Source organism: Doryrhamphus excisus, chromosome 10, assembly GCF_030265055.1.
Source record: "Doryrhamphus excisus isolate RoL2022-K1 chromosome 10, RoL_Dexc_1.0, whole genome shotgun sequence".
In the NCBI taxonomy this organism is placed as follows: Eukaryota; Metazoa; Chordata; class Actinopteri; order Syngnathiformes; family Syngnathidae; genus Doryrhamphus; species Doryrhamphus excisus.
In genome coordinates, this window is record NC_080475.1 from 2,384,892 (window position 1) to 2,404,101 (window position 19,210).

Sequence of the window (19,210 nt, forward strand, 5' to 3'; positions counted from 1 at the left end):
CTTTTAAATCAGTTTGAGGCTGAAGCCACATCTCATCTGTCTCAATAGCAGCAAAGGAAGTCCATTGGTGCATGCTGTGCACAGCAACAGCACCTCCTGGTGGCCGAGGGTGGAACTCATGTTTTCATGATCTGGTGCTGTCTGTGGTCCTGCTGTTTTAACCCTCCTTTTTGTGTTAGGGTCGGCACTGACCCTGTTTTACATTTTAATGCATAAAAAGAATCACATAACATTTGTTTATTGCATCAAGGCTTTTTTGACTTTGTCAGGAAACTTTATTTCAACTAAATAAAACCAAAAAAAAAATTTTTTTTACTACATTTTAAAATGGTCTGGTTGAAATTATGACCACTGTATTGTTAGGGTCAGTTTCGACCCGGTTATGATAATAATTTGGGACTCCAGCAAACCGCAGCGAGAGCCATTAACCAACCAAAATTACCCTAAGAGCACCATTATGACTCATTCAAGAGGTCACAAAAGACCCCACAGTTGCCTTGGTTAAGGGCAGTGTTCATGATTTCACCATAAGAAAAACACTGGCCAAAACAGCCTGAATGGCAGAGTTCCAAGATGAAAACCCTTGCTGAAAAAATAATAATAATTTCCCAAAAAATAAAAATTTTCTGGAAAATAGAGGAAACTCTATTTCAATAAAATAAAACCAAAAAATATTTTTTACTACATTTTAAAATGGTCTGGTTGAAATTATGACCACTGTATTGTTAGGGTCGGTTTCGACCCGGTTATGATAATTTGGGACTCCAGCAAACCACAGCGAGAGCCATTATCTCCAAATTATGACAACATGGAACAGTGGTGAACCATCCCGGGAGTGGCCTTGCAACCAAAATTACCCTAAGAGCACCATTATGACTCATTCAAGAGGTCACAAAAGACTCCACAGTTGCCTCGGTTAAGGGCAGTGTTCATGATTTCACCATAAGAAAAACACTGGCCAAAACAGCCTGAATGGCAGAGTTCCAAGATGAAAACCCTTGCTGAAAAAATAATAATAATTTTCCAAAAAATTCCGGAAAATAGAGGAAACTCTATTTCAATAAAATAAAACCAAAAAAAAAATTTTTGACTACATTTTAAAATGGTCTGGTTGAAATTATGACCACATTATGACCATAATAATAATTTCCCAAAAAATAGAGAGTTCCAAGATGAAAACCCATGCTGAAAAAATAATAATAATTTTCCAAAAAATAAAAATTTTCCGAAAAATAGAAGAAACTCTATTTCAATAAAATAAAACCAAAAAAATAATTTTTACTACATTTTAAAATGGTCTGGTTGAAATTATGACCACTGTATTGTTAGGGTCGGTTTCGACCCGGTTATGATAATAATTTGGGACTCCAGCAAACCACAGCGAGAGCCATTATCTCCAAATTATGACAACATGGAACAGTGGTGAACCATCCCGGGAGTGGCCTTGCAACCAAAATTACCCTAAGAGCACCATTATGACTCATTCAAGAGGTCACAAAAGACTCCACAGTTGCCTCGGTTAAGGGCAGTGTTCATGATTTCACCATAAGAAAAACACTGGCCAAAACAGCCTGAATGGCAGAGTTCCAAGATGAAAACCCTTGCTGAAAAAATAATAATAATTTTCCAAAAAATTCCGGAAAATAGAGGAAACTCTATTTCAATAAAATAAAACCAAAAAAAAAATTTTTTGACTACATTTTAAAATGGTCTGGTTGAAATTATGACCACATTATGACCATAATAATAATTTCCCAAAAAATAGAGAGTTCCAAGATGAAAACCCATGCTGAAAAAATAATAATAATTTTCCAAAAAATAAAAATTTTCCGAAAAATAGAAGAAACTCTATTTCAATAAAATAAAACCAAAAAAATAATTTTTACTACATTTTAAAATGGTCTGGTTGAAATTATGACCACTGTATTGTTAGGGTCGGTTTCGACCCGGTTATGATAATAATTTGGGACTCCAGCAAACCACAGCGAGAGCCATTATCTCCAAATTATGACAACATGGAACAGTGGTGAACCATCCCGGGAGTGGCCTTGCAACCAAAATTACCCTAAGAGCACCATTATGACTCATTCAAGAGGTCACAAAAGACCCCACAGTTGCCTCGGTTAAAGGCAGTGTTCATGATTTCACCATAAGAAAAACACTGGCCAAAACAGCCTGAATGGCAGAGTTCCAAGATGAAAACCCTTGCTGAAAAAAAAATAATAATAATTTTCCAAAAGATTCCGGAAAATAGAGGAAACTCTATTTCAATAAAATAAAACCAAAAAAAATTTTTTTTGACTACATTTTAAAATGGTCTGGTTGAAATTATGACCACATTATGACCATAATAATAATTTCCCAAAAAATAGAGAGTTCCAAGATGAAAACCCTTGCTGAAAAAATAATAATAATTTCCCAAAAAATAAAAATTTTCTGGAAAATAGAGGAAACTCTATTTCAATAAAATAAAACCAAAAAATATTTTTTACTACATTTTAAAATGGTCTGGTTGAAATTATGACCACTGTATTGTTAGGGTCGGTTTCGACCCGGTTATGATAATAATTTGGGACTCCAGCAAACCACAGCATTATCTCCAAATTATGACAACATGGAACAGTGGTGAACCATCCCGAGAGTGGCCTTGCAACCAAAATTACCCTAAGAGCACCATTATGACTCATTCAAGAGGTCACAAAAGACCCCACAGTTGCCTCGGTTAAGGGCAAACTAACACAAGAGGAAGGTTAAGCACCCATTAGCAGAGGAATTGAACAACTCGTTACTAATTCTTTTGCATTTTCACTTAACATGGAATGAAAAAAACTTTAATAACAATAACAATACTTTCCAAACACACTAAAAGCGAGTAATGTTAGTTTGAGAATGCCAAAAGTCTCTGTAAAAAAATGGCTGACACATCTATCAACACTTTCATGATTTGTCAGCATACCGCCAAATAATTTTAGGTCTCGTGTTAATTTTTTTTTTTCCCTGTCCTGGAATGACTATTTATGGTCAAATAAAAGGATGGTTGACTACGACAGTTGAGAAGTGAAGGGAGCTTTGATCAGTCCAGAAAGCAAAATTTGGCTTGGGGGCAATCTGAGAAGTGTTTGGTGTTTGCCATGATGGATTAGCGTTGGACTGGTTTCATCACTATTTCATCTCTTGCGTTCTCTTCTTGTTCAGAATTTGTATTCTAACAACAACAGCATGTAAAAACCTACGGGAGTAAGTCACACATGACAATTGTAAAGGCTCTTCTCGACTAAAAATATTAGCATGCCAAAAATGCTAATGTTTTTTGGTCAATGGTGGTCAATTAAACATCTTTGGTGTGCCAATATTTTGGGCGATGAGTGTTTCTCTGGGAATATTCTCATTCATCTACGTTATTGTATTCTCAGGGTATTGAATTGATATCGACACACCGTACTTTCCAGACTATTGAGTGTACCTGAATCCACGTTGTGATTTTGTACTTTTTTTGTTTGTCACACAATTAAAATATTAGTTACTGACAAAAAAACATGGCCATGTGTGGGAAAAAGTAATTGAAAGTATTTGAGCTCTAACGGTCTGAAAAAAAAAGCAATTTCTAAAGCTTTGGGACTCCAGCAAACCACAGCGAGAGCCATTATCCACAAATTATGACAACATGGAACAGTGGTGAACCATCCCGGGAGTGGCCATGCAACCAAAATTACCCTTAGAGCACCATTATGACTCATTCAAGAGGTCACAAAAGACCCCACAAGATGAAAACCATTGCTGAAAAAATAATAATAATTTTCCAAAAAATAAAAATGTTCCGGAAAATATTTTGTCGGCTGACGAGACAAAATTTGAACTTGTTGTAAGGTGTGATGCCCATTACATATGGTGTAAAAGTAACTCCGCATTTCAAGAAAATAACATCATACCAACAGTAAAATATAGTGGTGGCAGTATGATGGTCTGCGACTCCGCCACATATTACATTATGTATGTATGTAGTTATATCATGTAATATAATCCGACTCCATGTCTCAATTTAATATTTTCGAAAAAAATATTTTTTGTGGGTTTTTTTCATTTGTAATGGATTCTTTTGTTTGCCAATTATATGCCCTTCAAAGTGGCAGATTTTGCGGCAGCTCCCATTTAAATGAATTGATAAATAAATTAATTTCTGTACTACGAAATTCAAAGTTATTCTTTTGCATCAGCATCTATTATTGAAAATGTCAGCGCTATGAAAAAAAATGATTGATACAGAAAATGTTTGTTTCTCTCATTCACTTCCTCTATCTAAGCCTCACTTTGAAGCGAACCTGGCAACACCGTGGGTGGCGGGAAAGAAGTATATTGTCACCTGTGTTGCCACTGATGCAAAGCCTTGTGGCAGAAATCACACTTTCCAAAGGTTGGCCATCCTTTGAAGAGCTTTCACGGTAACGGAAGCGGTCAGTCAGACGGGTTTGAACGCTTCTTGCAATAGTTCACATTTTGAGTCTCCTGCAGGGGGTCACAGCCTGATTATTTAAATCTAAAAATTATTGAAGAAGAACGACGTGTATGACTTATTTCACGTGTTTTGAAGGAAATTTCACTAAAATCACTTGCTGATATAGTTCATCTTCAAACAGCTAAAAACATTAAATAAAAATATATATATATGAATATTATATATACACATATATATATATATATATATATATATATATATATATATATATATATATATATATATATATATATATATATATATATATATATATATATATATATATATATATATATATATATATATATATATATTTGTCTTATTAAAAAAAGTTTTTATTTTTTTAAATTACAATAAAAATAAACTATATTAGGAAAGCAGGTCTTATAAAAAAGTATTTATTTTTATTTTAAAAAATCAAAAAACTTTAACTATATTTGGAAAGCAGGAAGTGAACAAATGGTCATATCACCTTGTACTTTGGTACAAGGTACATTCTTTAAAAAAACAAAAAAAACAACTTAAACTATATTAGGAAAGCAGGAAGTGAACAAATGTAACAGTTACTGATTGTAAAAGTACCAGATGGAAGGGTAGGATTTAATAAGCTTTGCTTCTTCCTACTCCTTTTGGACATGTGGAACTGTGAACTGATTATGGGATGCATTCAATTGTAATCTGATGCACGTAAAAATTAAAAAAAAAAAAAATTAACTATATTAGGAAAGCAGGTCTTATAAAAAATATTTACTTTTTATTTAAAAAAAAAACTTAAACTATATTAGGAAAGCAGGAAGTGAACAAATGTAACAATTACTGATTGTAAAAGTACCAGATGGAGGGGTAGGATTTAATAAGCTTTGCTTCTTCCTACTCCTTTTGGACATGTGGAACTGTGAACTGATTATGTGATGCATTCAATTGTAATCTGATGCACGTTCAAATGAAATTTTACCATTACCAATATTTAGCCACATCTGTAAAAAGGCCTGAGATTTTAGGGGCACCAATTACAGCTCCAACAAAATTATACAGTGAAATGTCGTACTTTGGTACGTGACAAAAAAAAAATTGAAAAAAGAAAAACTTAAACTATATTAGGAAAGCAGGAAGTGAACAAATGTAACAGTTACTGATTGTAAAAGTACCAGATGGAGGGGTAGGATTTAATAAGCTTTGCTTCTTCCTACTCCTTTTGGACATGTGGAACTGTGAACTGATTATGTGATGCATTCAATTGTAATCTGATGCATGTTTAAATGAAATAAAACCATTACCAAATAACTGAAAGGAGCATAGACTGCGTGGGAGGATATTTCCAATTTATGATTCTGTTATCGTGCATTTTCACAGAACGGATACCAAGTTCCAAGTTGTTTACAATGTTCCAATTCTCTTCTGTAGACCTTCCCCTTCTCCCGGGTCACAGCTATTACATTGTGCTATTGTTTTTCTGATGCTGCGTATAGTGTTGTTGCAGGTGTAAATAACACACAAAGAAGCGTCCGTCGCATACCCTTCTGTGCAACGCCTTGCCGGTAAAAGTGTATAAAATAATCCCGACACGAATGGTGTTGCATGGCAAACCGAGGTATCGTGTTGTGTTTTAAATCCGGTTACAATATGCCACTTGAACACACACCAAAAAAACACGTGTTTACATGTGTTGTGTACCCCGCGCTCCATTGTGTCTTTTCGATGGAGCGGAGTTGACAGGTGCAGAGTCTTCCTCCATGTCTGGCTCAAAGGATAAGCTCGAGAACACGCGCGCCAAAGTAACGTATGTGTTCATCCGCCTGCCAGACTCATTCTCCTCAGCAAGCGTCTTTGTCTCCTGCTTCCCTTCTTTTTTTTTTTTTCTTTCCACCCGGCTCTTATTTTCACATTCGCTTATAGTGAGCGCAATGAATTTGGGCGCACGGCGTACTGCTACTTGGCACTGTGCGATTGAATTAGCTTCTGTCAAAGGCACAAAATTACATTCCAGCAGGGAGACAAATCCGATCCTCACCGGTTGGCCAGGTGACTTTACATTAAACAAGGCCAGATTGTTTTAATCCTGCTTGTCTCCTATGTGTCTAAGATAATAACTTGGTGTCATATCCTGAGATAACATTGGGTCCTGAGGTTGTGCAACATGGTTCAGCGCTACAGCAGCCAAAGTCTTAAGTAATATTGATTCTACTTTTTCTTCACATTTACTTACACTGAGCGTATAAATAAAGCGGTGGGGAACGTTTTCTTGCCCCGCTTGCCATTCAGGTATAATTTGCTACAGAATTGATCAAGTGAAAAAGAATACATTCTCCCCTGTCCAAAAACACTTTGCGTAACCCCCCCCCCCCGGCACACATACATCTTTATATTTCCTACTACAGAATAATGGGTCATCTTTTCATAGCTTGTCTCCATTTGCATGTGAAGCTATTGCTTAAAGACGCTGAGAGGCTAATTTGTACGATAGCATTATGCTTCTTTAAATTCCATAATTTCAAAAAAATCAACATCGACATCAACATAAAAATATATATATTTTTTTTATTATTAAAAAAATATATTTTTTATTTTTTTAAATTACAAAAAAATGTAAACTATATTAGGAAAGCAATTCTTATAAAAAAGTATTTATTTTTTATTAAAAAAAAATAAGAAAAACTTAAACTATATTAGGAAAGCAGGAAGTGAACAAATGAAGAGTCTTGAACCAGTCATGATGTGCTATATATATCACTATATTGACACTTACTATGGTACCCATTATGTCATTGGATGGTCATATCACCTTGTACTTCGGTACAAGGTACATTATTAAAAACAAAAAAACAAAAAAAAACCTTAAACTGTATTATGGAAAGCAGGAAGTGAACAAATGTAACAGTTACTGATTGTAAAAGTACCAGATGGAGGGGTAGGATTTAATAAGCTTTGCTTCTTCCTACTCCTTTTGGATATGTGGGACTGTGAACTGATTATGGGATGCATTCAATTGTAATCTGATGCACGTTCAAATAAAATTTTACCATTACCAATATTTAGCCACATCTGGAAAAGGCCTGAGATTTTAGGGGCACCAATTACAGCTCCAACAAAATAACGTTGTACTTCGGTACGGGACAAAAAAAAATTTGAAAAAAAAAAACTTAAACTATATTAGGAAAGCAGGAAGTGAACAAATGTAACAGTTACTGATTGTAAAAGTACCAGATGGAGGGGTAGGATTTCCTCCATCTGAACTCCTTCATAAAAAACTAAACGATTCCTATCAAAATGAAAAATAGACATGTGACTGGATAGACGCACACAGATTGATGGACGGATGGATGAATAGATGGCTGGATGAATGCATGGATTGAAAAATGGACAGAGAAATGTACGATTGATGGACAGTTAAAGACAGATAAAGGGAGGAATAGCTGGACGGACTACCGAGTGGATCAATTAATGGATGGCTGGACAGACCGACAAATGGATGAAACAATGGATAGAAAGATAGACGGAAGGACAAATGGATGGCTTGGCGAACATGTGACTAGGTGGATAGCTAGACAGATGAATAAGTGAATAAAAAGATGGAAGGACAGGTGGATCAATGAAATGAAAGCCGTCAGGTTGGCTGGACGGACTAACAGATGGGTGAAATGATCGATCGATGGATGAGTGAAGAGACGGTTGGACAAATAGTTGGAAGGATGGCTGGAGGGAGAGATTGGAAAAAAAATGATGGGTGGATGGAAACTAGCTGCATGGTGGATGAGTGTTTAGCACACAGACCTCACAGCTTGGAGACCCGAGTTCGAGTCCACCCTCGGCCATCTCTATGTTTGCACGTGAGTTTTCTCCGGGTATTCCGGTTTCCTCCCACATTCCAAAAACATGCTAGGTTAATTAGCGACTCCAAATTGTCCATAGGTATGAATGTGAGTGTGAATGGTTGTTTGTCTATATGTGCCCCTGTGATTGGCAAGAGTAAAATATGGTGGTGGTCTGGGGCTGTTTTGCTGTTTTGCTGTTTCAGGACGTGGAAGACTGTCTGGGATAAATGGAGAATATCTATCAAGAGTAAAATATGGTGGTGGTAGTGTGATGGTCTGGGGCTGTTTTGCTTTTTCAGGACGTGGAAGACTGTCTGGGATAAATAGAGAATATCTATCAAGAGTAAAATATGGTGGTGGTAGTGTGATGGTCTGGGGCCGTTTTGCTGTTTCAGGACGTGGAAGACTGTCTGGGATAAATGGAGAATATCTATCAAGAGTAAAATATGGTGGTGGTAGTGTGATGGTCTGGGGCTGTTTTGCTGTTTCAGGACGTGGAAGACTGTCTGGGATAAATTGAGAATATCTATTAAGAGTAAAATATGGTGGTGGTAGTGTGATGGTCTGGGGCTGTTTTGCTGTTTCAGGACGTGGAAGACTGTCTGGGATAAATGGAGAATATCTATCAAGAGTAAAATATGGTGGTGGTAGTGTGATGTCTGAGGCTGTTTTACTGCTTCAGGACGTGGAAAACTGTCTGGGATAAATGGAGAATATCTATATCTATGTTATTTATCTGTTCTTGACCTCAAGCTGAAACCAACTTGGGTTTTGGGTAATGATCCAACATCCAAGACCTAGAGACCACCTTGACAATGAACTTGTATTGGGAGTCCATTTGTAAACAAACAGTCCAATGATCCAAAATGAGACCAAATGAGAGTTCAGTTTATCCACAATGGACACACAAAACACTACCAATAATCAAACAAAACAATCCTATATCCTATAGGGTTGATTTGTATTTCATTACATGATCTTGTCGCATTTTCAACCACAACAAAGTAAGCTTTTTTTTTCGTCTGTGAAAAAGGCATTTTCCCCCACTTATCTTGGAAAACAGCAGTGAAAAGCTACTGCTGTTGAATGCAAAAACACAGCTCCTGTGCACTAAAGTGGCTTTTAGTGTTTTTCACTCTCCTGATTAGTTGGAGGAACTGATTGTTGAGGTCTTCGTCAGCCCACCTGCCTTTTCTTATGATTGCAGTGGAGCCCAACTTCACCGACGTCTTCTTCCATTGTCCACAATAGTGGAAAAAAAAAATACTCCTCCACGTTCGATGGCTTTGCGGTTGTTTTTAGCCTCCCTAATAACTGTGGCCACTGTTGCTCCATCTTGTTGTTTGCTCTTTGATGAAATGGGCTTTTTGTGTTAAATGCTAATTTTCCAGAGTGGGCTTGGCTGCAGGTGCAGGCCAGCACACAATCCCGCTGTCATGTCTTTGGATCGAAAGACATTAATAATTCATATGTTTCATAAGTTAGTTAAAATGAAACCTAAAAGTTCTAATAAATATTGTTTAAAAACGCTAAGGTTAAAAAGTTTACAGAGTGAGACATCTTCTCTAGAAAGTATCGTTTTGGGCCAATAGAGAGTGAGTGCTCTCACATATAGACAAGCTTTGTTGTTTTCTCTCATTGAAGAGCAGGCTGGAAAACCTCATAAGCATGCTGAAAGTTGCTCTAAACCAGAGGTCTCAAACTGGCGGCCCACGGGCCAAATGCGGCCTACAGGACGCTAGTTTGAGGCCCCCGCCTTGACATGAAAGTTTAATGTTAGTTTGATATGGATGCTGTATGGTATCATGAACCCAGAAATGACTGCTTAAATTGTTTATTTAATTTTTGTATTTTAAGATATTTAAGATAAAATTAAGATATTTAAGAACAGTAAAAACCGGAAAAAAAAAAAATTCAGTTTTTAATATTTTTTTTATTTTTTTGAAAACCTGATGCGGCCCAGCCTCACCCAGACCCAAGCTCCAGTGGCCCCCGGGTAAATTGAGTTTGAGACCCCTGCTCTAAACGCTTGTTTCTTGGGAAATAATCGTCTTTGTAAGTATATTGGCATATAAAGCACTCATGTCATGTCTTTGGGTCAAATACATTAATAATTCATACGTTTCATAAGTTAAAATGAAAGTAATAAATAGCTAAAAGTTCTAATAAATATTGTTTAAAAACGCTAAAGTTAAAAAGTTTACAGAGTGAGACATCCTCTCTAGAAAGTATCGTTTTGGGCCACTACAGAGTGAGTGCTCTGGCATATAGACAAGCTTTGTTGTTTTCTCTCGGTGAAAAGCAGGCTGGCCTCACGGCAGAAACAAAACGGTAAAAACCTCATAAACACGCTGAAAGTTGCTCTAAACGCTTGTTTATTGGGAAATTATCGTCTTTGTAAGTATATTCTGTATAAAGCACTTACATAGATGTATTTTCTATTTCAAAAGTTGTACTTGTTTCGTCAAGTTTGCTAACTTCATGCTAGTGCTAGTTTACATTTACAGTTGGTGTATGTGTGTTAGCTAACTGTTAACTGATGTGTGTTTTAGCCTTCAACATGAGCAGTAGTGGAATTTTATTTTATTTCTGTATGTTTCAGTGACTACTTATTTTTACAAGAAAGCTTCATAAAGCAAGAAAAGCAAGACTTGTGTGCGGAGTTTTCTTCATTGGTTCGCTGGCTGTCGAGCGGCATACAGACACTGTTGTGAGGACAGCACACCGCCATCATGGGTAGCCATTTTAAGCCATCTTTCACCACATTGTTAGCAATTAGCAATTTGTTTTGTTGTGCGCAACATATTACCACAATAACAAACGTCCCTCTTTCTTTAATTTAATAGACCTCGTGTATTTTATTCAAGTGTAAACTGATACTATACTTTTTGTCACCTTGCAACTGTGAGAAGATTTGTGATTTTGCTTCATGGACTGTATCCATCTTACTGCTCTTTTTAATACTTTCATCAGATCTGGTCCTCTTATCCACAGTCACGTTAAATGTGTCCCATTTATTGGTGCTGTGTCAGCAAATAGGGATGCTTCCTACTCAATTGCAGAGAGTGTTCTCATCGTATAACCATCTCTCTTTTTTATGTCCACTGATGGCCCCTCCTCGCACATCTCTCGGTGCTACTCCTGCTTCATTTTTATGCCCATTATTTCCTCTTCAGTTCTCTCTCAAGCTCTTTCACCCTACATTTACATTTTTGTGTTTTCTTGCAGATGCCCCTCAGCCTCTGGTCATTGCAGGTCTGGATAAAAGGGAAGTCAAAGCAGTGATAATTTTTTATTATTATTGTTGCTGTCACATGGTGGAAACCCTTTAGCCGCTCTGCGATGGACCAAGGTAAAGCACCATCTGTTACGGAACTTTACGAAAAATGAGTTAATTTACATGATGAACTTGCATTCTAAGCATGTCAACAAACCATCTGGGACTACGTTCTTATCATCAATCATTTTTTTCCGTGTCGGAATGGGGAGGTTCCGGTCAAGATGTGGCCCATATCAAAACTACTGATATATCATTTCCTGACTAAACCTATCTTCATTTTTGGTTACATGCTTTGCGTGGCTGCCACTGGCTGTACTTTGTATTGCCGGCTAGGCTAGCTAGCTAGTGTTATCCACCTAGTTTTTGGTCCTTGGCCGCCAAATGTGACATACATATGTGACATGAATTACCACACCGATATTTTGTTGTTATTTTTAATTGTTATTTTTTTTTAGTTTGGAGCTTGTTTTTGTCCCAAGGGTAAGTACAAGTATCGGAATCGGCAGCATAAAACCCTGATTGGAGCATCCCTACTCAGTCATTTGAGGTAATGTTTGTCTGTCAAAACAATGTAAATTGTGAATAAAGTTAAAATAATAATAAGAATTGATTTAATCAATACATTAACAAAATATCTTGTATTGCTTATTCTATAATATGAAATACACTACTTTTCATTGAATTTACCAGACACATTAGATGAATTTGCAAAGTGTCGGTATCAGATCGTTTAGCTGATACCAGCCAGAATTTAACTCAGTATTGGATGGGAAAATAAATCAGTGGTCTCGCATATCACTAGCCCAAATGTCCAGCCACAACCTTTACCTGAGGATCACTCCTGCAGGCGGCGACCCAATCACAGTCACTAGCCACATTTAAATGACGAGTTTTTCCTCTTTCCGAATGGAATATTTCCGATTGACTTTTCCAAAAGCAATGGTATGTGTGTCTACATGTGTCGCTATAATCAAACAGAATAGTCAATGGGGCATGCGCAGTAAAGCGTAAACATCAACATCACGTGATACTGACTTCCTCGAGTTTTCTTTCACTTGTTAGAATAACTCAGTATTCCCAGTTTTTCCTTCGTCCAGTCTTGAAATTTAGTTTGAATCAAAAACGAACTTTCCGCAGCAGTCCAGTGCCAATTGCTCGCCTCCATTTTTAAAACCGAAGAACGTCTCGAGCCACATGTTTGCATCCAATCTTGCTAATATTTTATAATTAAGCTCGGAAAATGTTTTATATAGATATATATTTTCTTTTTTAATAAAAACTGGACTTGTGAATGGCGTATAGAAGGGTTTAGATTCTGTTCCACAGATGGCGCTAATGCACACGAAAGCTGCTTGCCAACCGCCAATAAACAACAGAAGAAGAAGAACGCACCCCGACAACTTCCCGTTTGAGCGGCTACAAGATACCTCAATCGGATTGGGGAAAGGAATATTCCACCCCTGTGAATCCGATTATATGATTATTCGGATTGGCATTTTTCTTTCAGAATGAGGTGTATACAAAGGTTCGATTCTTTCCGTTTGAGCAAATAAACCGAATGCAATTGGAATATTTGGGTCCATGTATACGTGGATAATGTCATTTCTGAACAGAAACAATACATAACATCAGTTACTTATGATATGAACATATGAGGCTGCAGAGCAATCTAATTAGTCCTAACTCCAAAACCAAGTCTTGTGCTGTCCCAGCATAAATTCTTTTACTAACATCATTATTGAAACTAATGATTATTAGCCATTTTTCCAATTGCCTCCAGATTAGTATCACTAATGCACTTTCATAGCTGCTATGCTAATTTCGCTGAATTGCTTCGACGTACAATCCCGAGGCAGTAAAGCCCACTTTGTGTGACTGCAAGGCCTATAGTTAATAGATTATGCTTTTCTCTTTGAATAGAAAATGTTTGTTTCAGCTATAATAGAACAAATACAGAATTAATATTCAACAGCCGCGGTGCACCGAGTCTAACAATAGCCCAATTTCCACTACAGAGCCCGACAATTCCGAGTCAGAGTGTAAAATGCCGGTTGAGTGATGCACCTATTCCATGTAAACACTTTCATTTCAGATGTTGTGTTCATGCCATGCAACAATGTCGGAAATTTCCAGGTTTGCTCCAGGGCACAGACTGTCTCACTGGTGTAGCACATAATAAACTTTCAACACTCTTTATGTGCGGCATGCACAATTGCATCACATTTTGTATCACATGGGGTAGACACAGAGATTTACATACACGACCTAGCCCCCCCCCATGTCTCCGTTCCCCAAGTCTTCGCAGTCATCAGGGGGCTTCATGCTGGTGCAGCACTTTGCCTGCAGCCATCACACATTGTCTCCCCCTGTGGTTGAAATGAAGCAGACTTTTACAAAACACATTGAAATCCTCCTGCGAAAACTATACTATATTTGGATCCTCCAAAGTCGAAAGTTTGTTCTGTGACAATGGCTGACTGGCTTCCAAGTTTGTGACGTTTATAACTACCGCCACGATAAAACTAATTCAGATTTTAAATATTCCTAACTGTTCTACAACTATCAATTTTACCATTGTAAAATAAAACTAAAGTAAAGCACAACCTCTCAACCTTTGAAAACATGATGGAATGGGATCAAGAAGGTGGTTGTAGAGTGGTACTGCCACCTAGTGGCAAGCCATAGACATTAATGGAAGTGTTGTATGCATTGGTAGGATGATCAACAACACTGGTGGCTATAATATTCCCTATTTATCGCGAGGGATAGACTGCCAAAATAGCCTGCAATAAGTGAAATTGATGTTTTAAGGCTGTAAAACCCACCACCGTACATTATCAATTTCTCACATTTCGTTCATATTTCGTTTGAATTTTAACTATCAATCTATTGGGTTGGAACAAGAAACTGACCGTGCCTCATCCTGGCACCGTTTGGCTGTAGTGTTTTTGTATCTTTGTTAAAACATATTGTTCCTGTAGTAGTATTTTACTCCTCCTCATCGTGAAAATGAATGTACGAAACCAATTCAGTGTAGGGAAATGTTGCAGAAACATACATAGAACGTTGCCATTTGACCGGACACAAAATAAATCCATAATGAAGCCTCGCAACACTTCTCATGTGATGTCACTTCCACCTGTTATCAGTTATGATATGTACCCATCCATTGTGTCCATGCTAATATATTTTTTGTCCTCATCCATAACGTATTATACTGTGTATGTGCATTCATTTGTGTCTGTAGAACTGGCAATGCTGGGTTCCTCAACGTCCATTGAAGGCCAAGATTTGCGTTTAATCGTGTTAAGCGCCCCTGAAATGAGCAGTATAGGAAGTTTTATATGAGGAAAAAGGCGTAGAATATTAAATGTCGAAACCTTAGCTTTCAGTCAAACATACCTTTTAGGAAACCAATAATTGAATCGTGAATATGAAAATTGACCTCCATGAGAATGGGCGCTTGAATGCGCCTACTTGACAAAATTAATAGGACAGCGATTCCAAAAAAGTGTGTCTCTCCTGTTTTTTGTTCTTTTTTTAATAAGATGAAAGTGAATAAAAGCTGACATAGACGATGATCGTTATTAACCAAGCTCTTTATATTCGTCTGGCAGCCGCATCTTCGTTTGATCTTCCACCAGGTACTCTGTGAAACAGCGTGAGGTTAATGAAGACTGACTGCTCCTGCCCAGCGTCTCGTGTTAGTCTTTCTTGCCTGTGCCTTTCTCTGTAATCACCCAAATAAGAGCTTTAATATCTAGATGTGGCGCGCCAGCATGGCCACTCCATGAGAGAGGTACAAAATGATGCTCTGCTGAATATATTCAAGTGTTCAAAAGAAGTAGAGTTGAATATTATTACTTACCAGAGCTCGTGCTGAACATTTGTGATTATGTACTTGTTAATTCTCCATTTGTATTCATAGCATGTTCCAAGAGTGAGTTGTGTTTGTTGCCTGCCGTGTATGCTTTGCTTATGCAGCGGGATAATGTTGGGTTGACAGGGAAGAGGACGAGGATTCGTACTTTGGAGGTAGAATTTTTAATATGTACTGACTTATTACAGCTGCATACTAACCATAAAATTTGAACAAGTTCCGCTGTTGGACCCGGAACTAGCTTAATTTGCCAAACATTACTTTAAAGCAGGGGTCTCAAACTCAATTTACCTGGGGGCCACTGGAGCTAAGTTTTCCAAAAAAAAAAAAAACACATTTATTAAAAACAGAAAAATTAATAAACTTTGCTTTGGTTCCGATTTTCTACAAGAAAAGCTGTGATAAAACATTCTACTGTTCTCAAATATCTTAATTTTTATTTTTCTACACAAAATAAGATGAAAAATAAATGAACAAATCAAGAATGAAGAAAATCAATCAATCAGTAATAAATAAATATAATAATAATAATAATAAAACAGCAAATAATAAAAACTTAAGAAACCACATATAGTTGGTGGGTAGACAAATTATTTTTTTCAGATTAAAATTAACAAAGCATTATTAGAGCCCTGTAGACATGACAAATTATACTTTTTTTATTTACAACATATTGCGCAACTGCAGGGTCTTGAGACACATGCTAACTCGCAAATTAGGGGGCCTAAACTAGCGTCCTGCGAGCCACATTTGGCCCGCGGGCCGCGTGTTTGAGACCCCTGCTTTAAAGGGAACCTATTAGACTTTGTATTGACTTCTGGACTACAGCCGAGCTACACATGATAAACCGCATAGAGAGCTTTCTAGATCCTCCAGACTCTGCCTCCCACCCAAACGGAGTGTAGGAAATCTGCAGCCCATATAAGGAAGTCCGGTCAATGGAACTCTGTGTTTAAAAAATAATTCTGTAACACAAAAATGTGCAAACGTAATTATTAACGTTATGATAATACACCATTGTAAGAACCCTTACAGGTCGGAAAAGAGGGGAAAGAATGCACAATGAAGAAGAAACAAAACATATATAAGTTGCTCCGGGGTATAAGTTGCAGGACCAGTCAAACCATGAAAAAAAAGTGCGACTTATAGTACAGAAAATATTCATATTCACACCTTTAGATCTTTTGTAGGAAAATGAAAGAAAATTTAAATAAGGAACATAATACACAATTAAAAGGAGTAGGAAGAAGTCGAGCTCATTTCTATTTAATCCATAGCCACTTCCTGTGTTCAATATGTTCATCCTTACAGCAAAAATAATTCAATAGATGAGAAGGAAAAAAATATGTAAATACAGGAGTGAGTACTATGAATAAATTACAGAATATATACTGAAAATAGCTTATGAAATAGTAATGGATAAATGCATGAATAAATGATATCAGGCGATATGGTTCTCTGAAATATATAATATGGTCCTCTAAATTCTTTTTGTAAAGCCAAATCTGATAATTGAACTGCTATAAATATGTATTGACCCATCTCAGGTCTCAGGTCGAATTTTTGTATTAGCTTCCCGAGCAAAGATGACCATGGATAGAACCCATACTAATGTATTGCCACATAATAATAAGAGCATAACAATAATGTGCATGCTTGATGATCAAATAAATAGCTTAAAGCATTTTACTCAGGCAAACCAATAATAAAAAAAAGACCAAAATGGTATTTCCTAAAATGATCTTAACATAACGTCGATGGCTGAATCATTTTCAGTAATGTGTCCAAGAATTCTTTACAGCCTTTTGCCACTTTTTTGCATCATTTCCATCCAGAAGATACCCATTGAAAAAAAGATTGGAAATAATCACATTCCCTCAAAATGTGGTCAGGGTCAGAATAATTTCAAGCTTAACCATTTTTTCACGTTAGTATAAAAACGTTCTACTGAATGTAGAATAGAAGGCTTCTTACAGAAGCACTGAGCCACACATCCTTTCACCCGAGAGCTGGTCCGGATCCTGACTGCAGGTGACAACAATGGCTACCTATCATTGTGATGCAACATACGAAGCGATGAAGACCACCTCTGCTTAATACTGAGTAATACCGAAGCATAATATGACTGGTTATGACAGGGATATTGGGGGTTCAGCTCTATGATTTCATATTAATTCTTGTTTTCTTGATGCCAAGTTCCAGCAGTGGGTTTGACAATCAAAAGGACGGCATCACCTGCAGCATGGGTCAGCTCATGTTTGACTGGAGCTGATTATTTAAATATTTGTGTAATTTTAAGAAGTTGTACTCTTGATAAAAAAACAACATATATATATATATATATATATATATATATATATATATATATATATATATATATATATATATATATATATATATATATATATATATATATATATATAATATTTTCTGGTCGCATCATCACTTGTTGCTAGGTAGAGTTCATATGGTTCAGTCATATGAGCGACATAGGCAATGCCAAAAGGGGTCCCTGCACAGGAAACCAACAGGAACAGAAAAAAAAGATGGCGGCCCACAAAGGAAAGTACAGTCGTTTTCATGAGGATTTTAATCCGGAACCACCAGGGAATGGGGAAAACCACTCGTAATTGATATCCAAGTTCATCCAATCCTGTTGCTAGCTTGATGTTGACATTATCCTCCATTTTTTAATCAACATTTGCAGTGAAAATGGCTAATAATTACATCAGATTCAGAGTCACGGTTTAGCCTTGAGCCAGGTCGTCGGGCTCGCGCTGTAGCAGGGGTGTCCAAAGTACGACCTGGGCGTCATTTGCAGTCCGTGACTTGTTTATATTTGACCCACAGCAGGTTTTAAAATAAAATTAATCACAAAAAAATAACAGCAAAAATTTACAAAATGGAGCAAAAAGGTACAAAGTAAAGAAAAAGCTGACAAGTTGATACTAAAAATTCATAATTCAAAGCTTTGGCTTTAAATGTATATAATTGGTTCTTTTAAGTATTTTTATGAAATAAGATAAATACAGTAATTCCGCTTTTAGCAATAGCATTAGCATTCATTGATTCCAGACTCGACTGTGATAAGTGAATTATCGCTAAGTAGGATTGAAAATAGAACATTTTCACAGTGATTGCATAGGAAACCTGTTTCGGACTTTAAAATACAGGCTTTTAACATTATTAGAACTCTGTACACACTTTTGTCATTTTTGTTTACATCACATTCAAACTATGATATCGCTATATAAGAAACGGCCGCTGGTAGCATAGCGAGCGACTGAGCTAACTAGTGATACTCTCATTCATAAATTCATTCATTTTCTACCGCTTATCCTCACAAGGGTCGCAGGGGGGTGCTGGAGTCTATCCCAGCTGTCTTCGGATGAGAGGCGGGATACACCCTGGACTGGTGGCCAGCCAATCACAGGGCACATATAGACAAACAACCATTCACACTCACATTCATACCTATGGACAATTTGGAGTTGCCAATTAACCTAGCATGTTTTTGGAATGTGGGAGGGAACCAGAGTACCCGGAGAAAACGCCACACAGAGATGCCTGTGGGTGGAATTGAACCCCGGTCTCCTAGCAGTGTGGCCTGCACGCTAACCACTTGAACACTGTGCAGCCTAGTTACACTCTCCAATACTTAAAAAAATAATAATAATTGGACAATGAAGACAATGAACTTACCACTTCCACACAGAATGAGAGGAGAACCTTTTTTCCACTCAATC

At 37.0% G+C, this 19,210-nt stretch overlaps 1 protein-coding gene across 3 annotated transcripts in view; it reads left to right on the forward strand.

Annotated features, from left to right (window-relative positions):
* The window catches only part of fxyd5 (FXYD domain containing ion transport regulator 5), a 71,053-nt gene that overhangs the window by 13,913 nt on the left and 37,930 nt on the right, over positions 1 to 19,210 (forward strand). For 2 of the 3 annotated variants that reach the window (XM_058083697.1, XM_058083695.1), the window contains exons 1-3: positions 10,588 to 10,635; positions 10,907 to 11,040; positions 11,533 to 11,656. The exons of the other annotated variant lie outside the window; for it this stretch is intronic. The gene's annotated coding sequence lies outside the window, so the exon portion shown is untranslated. Of the gene's footprint in view, positions 1 to 10,587; positions 10,636 to 10,906; positions 11,041 to 11,532; positions 11,657 to 19,210 lie in introns of those variants that run through there. 3 annotated transcript variants of the gene reach the window in all.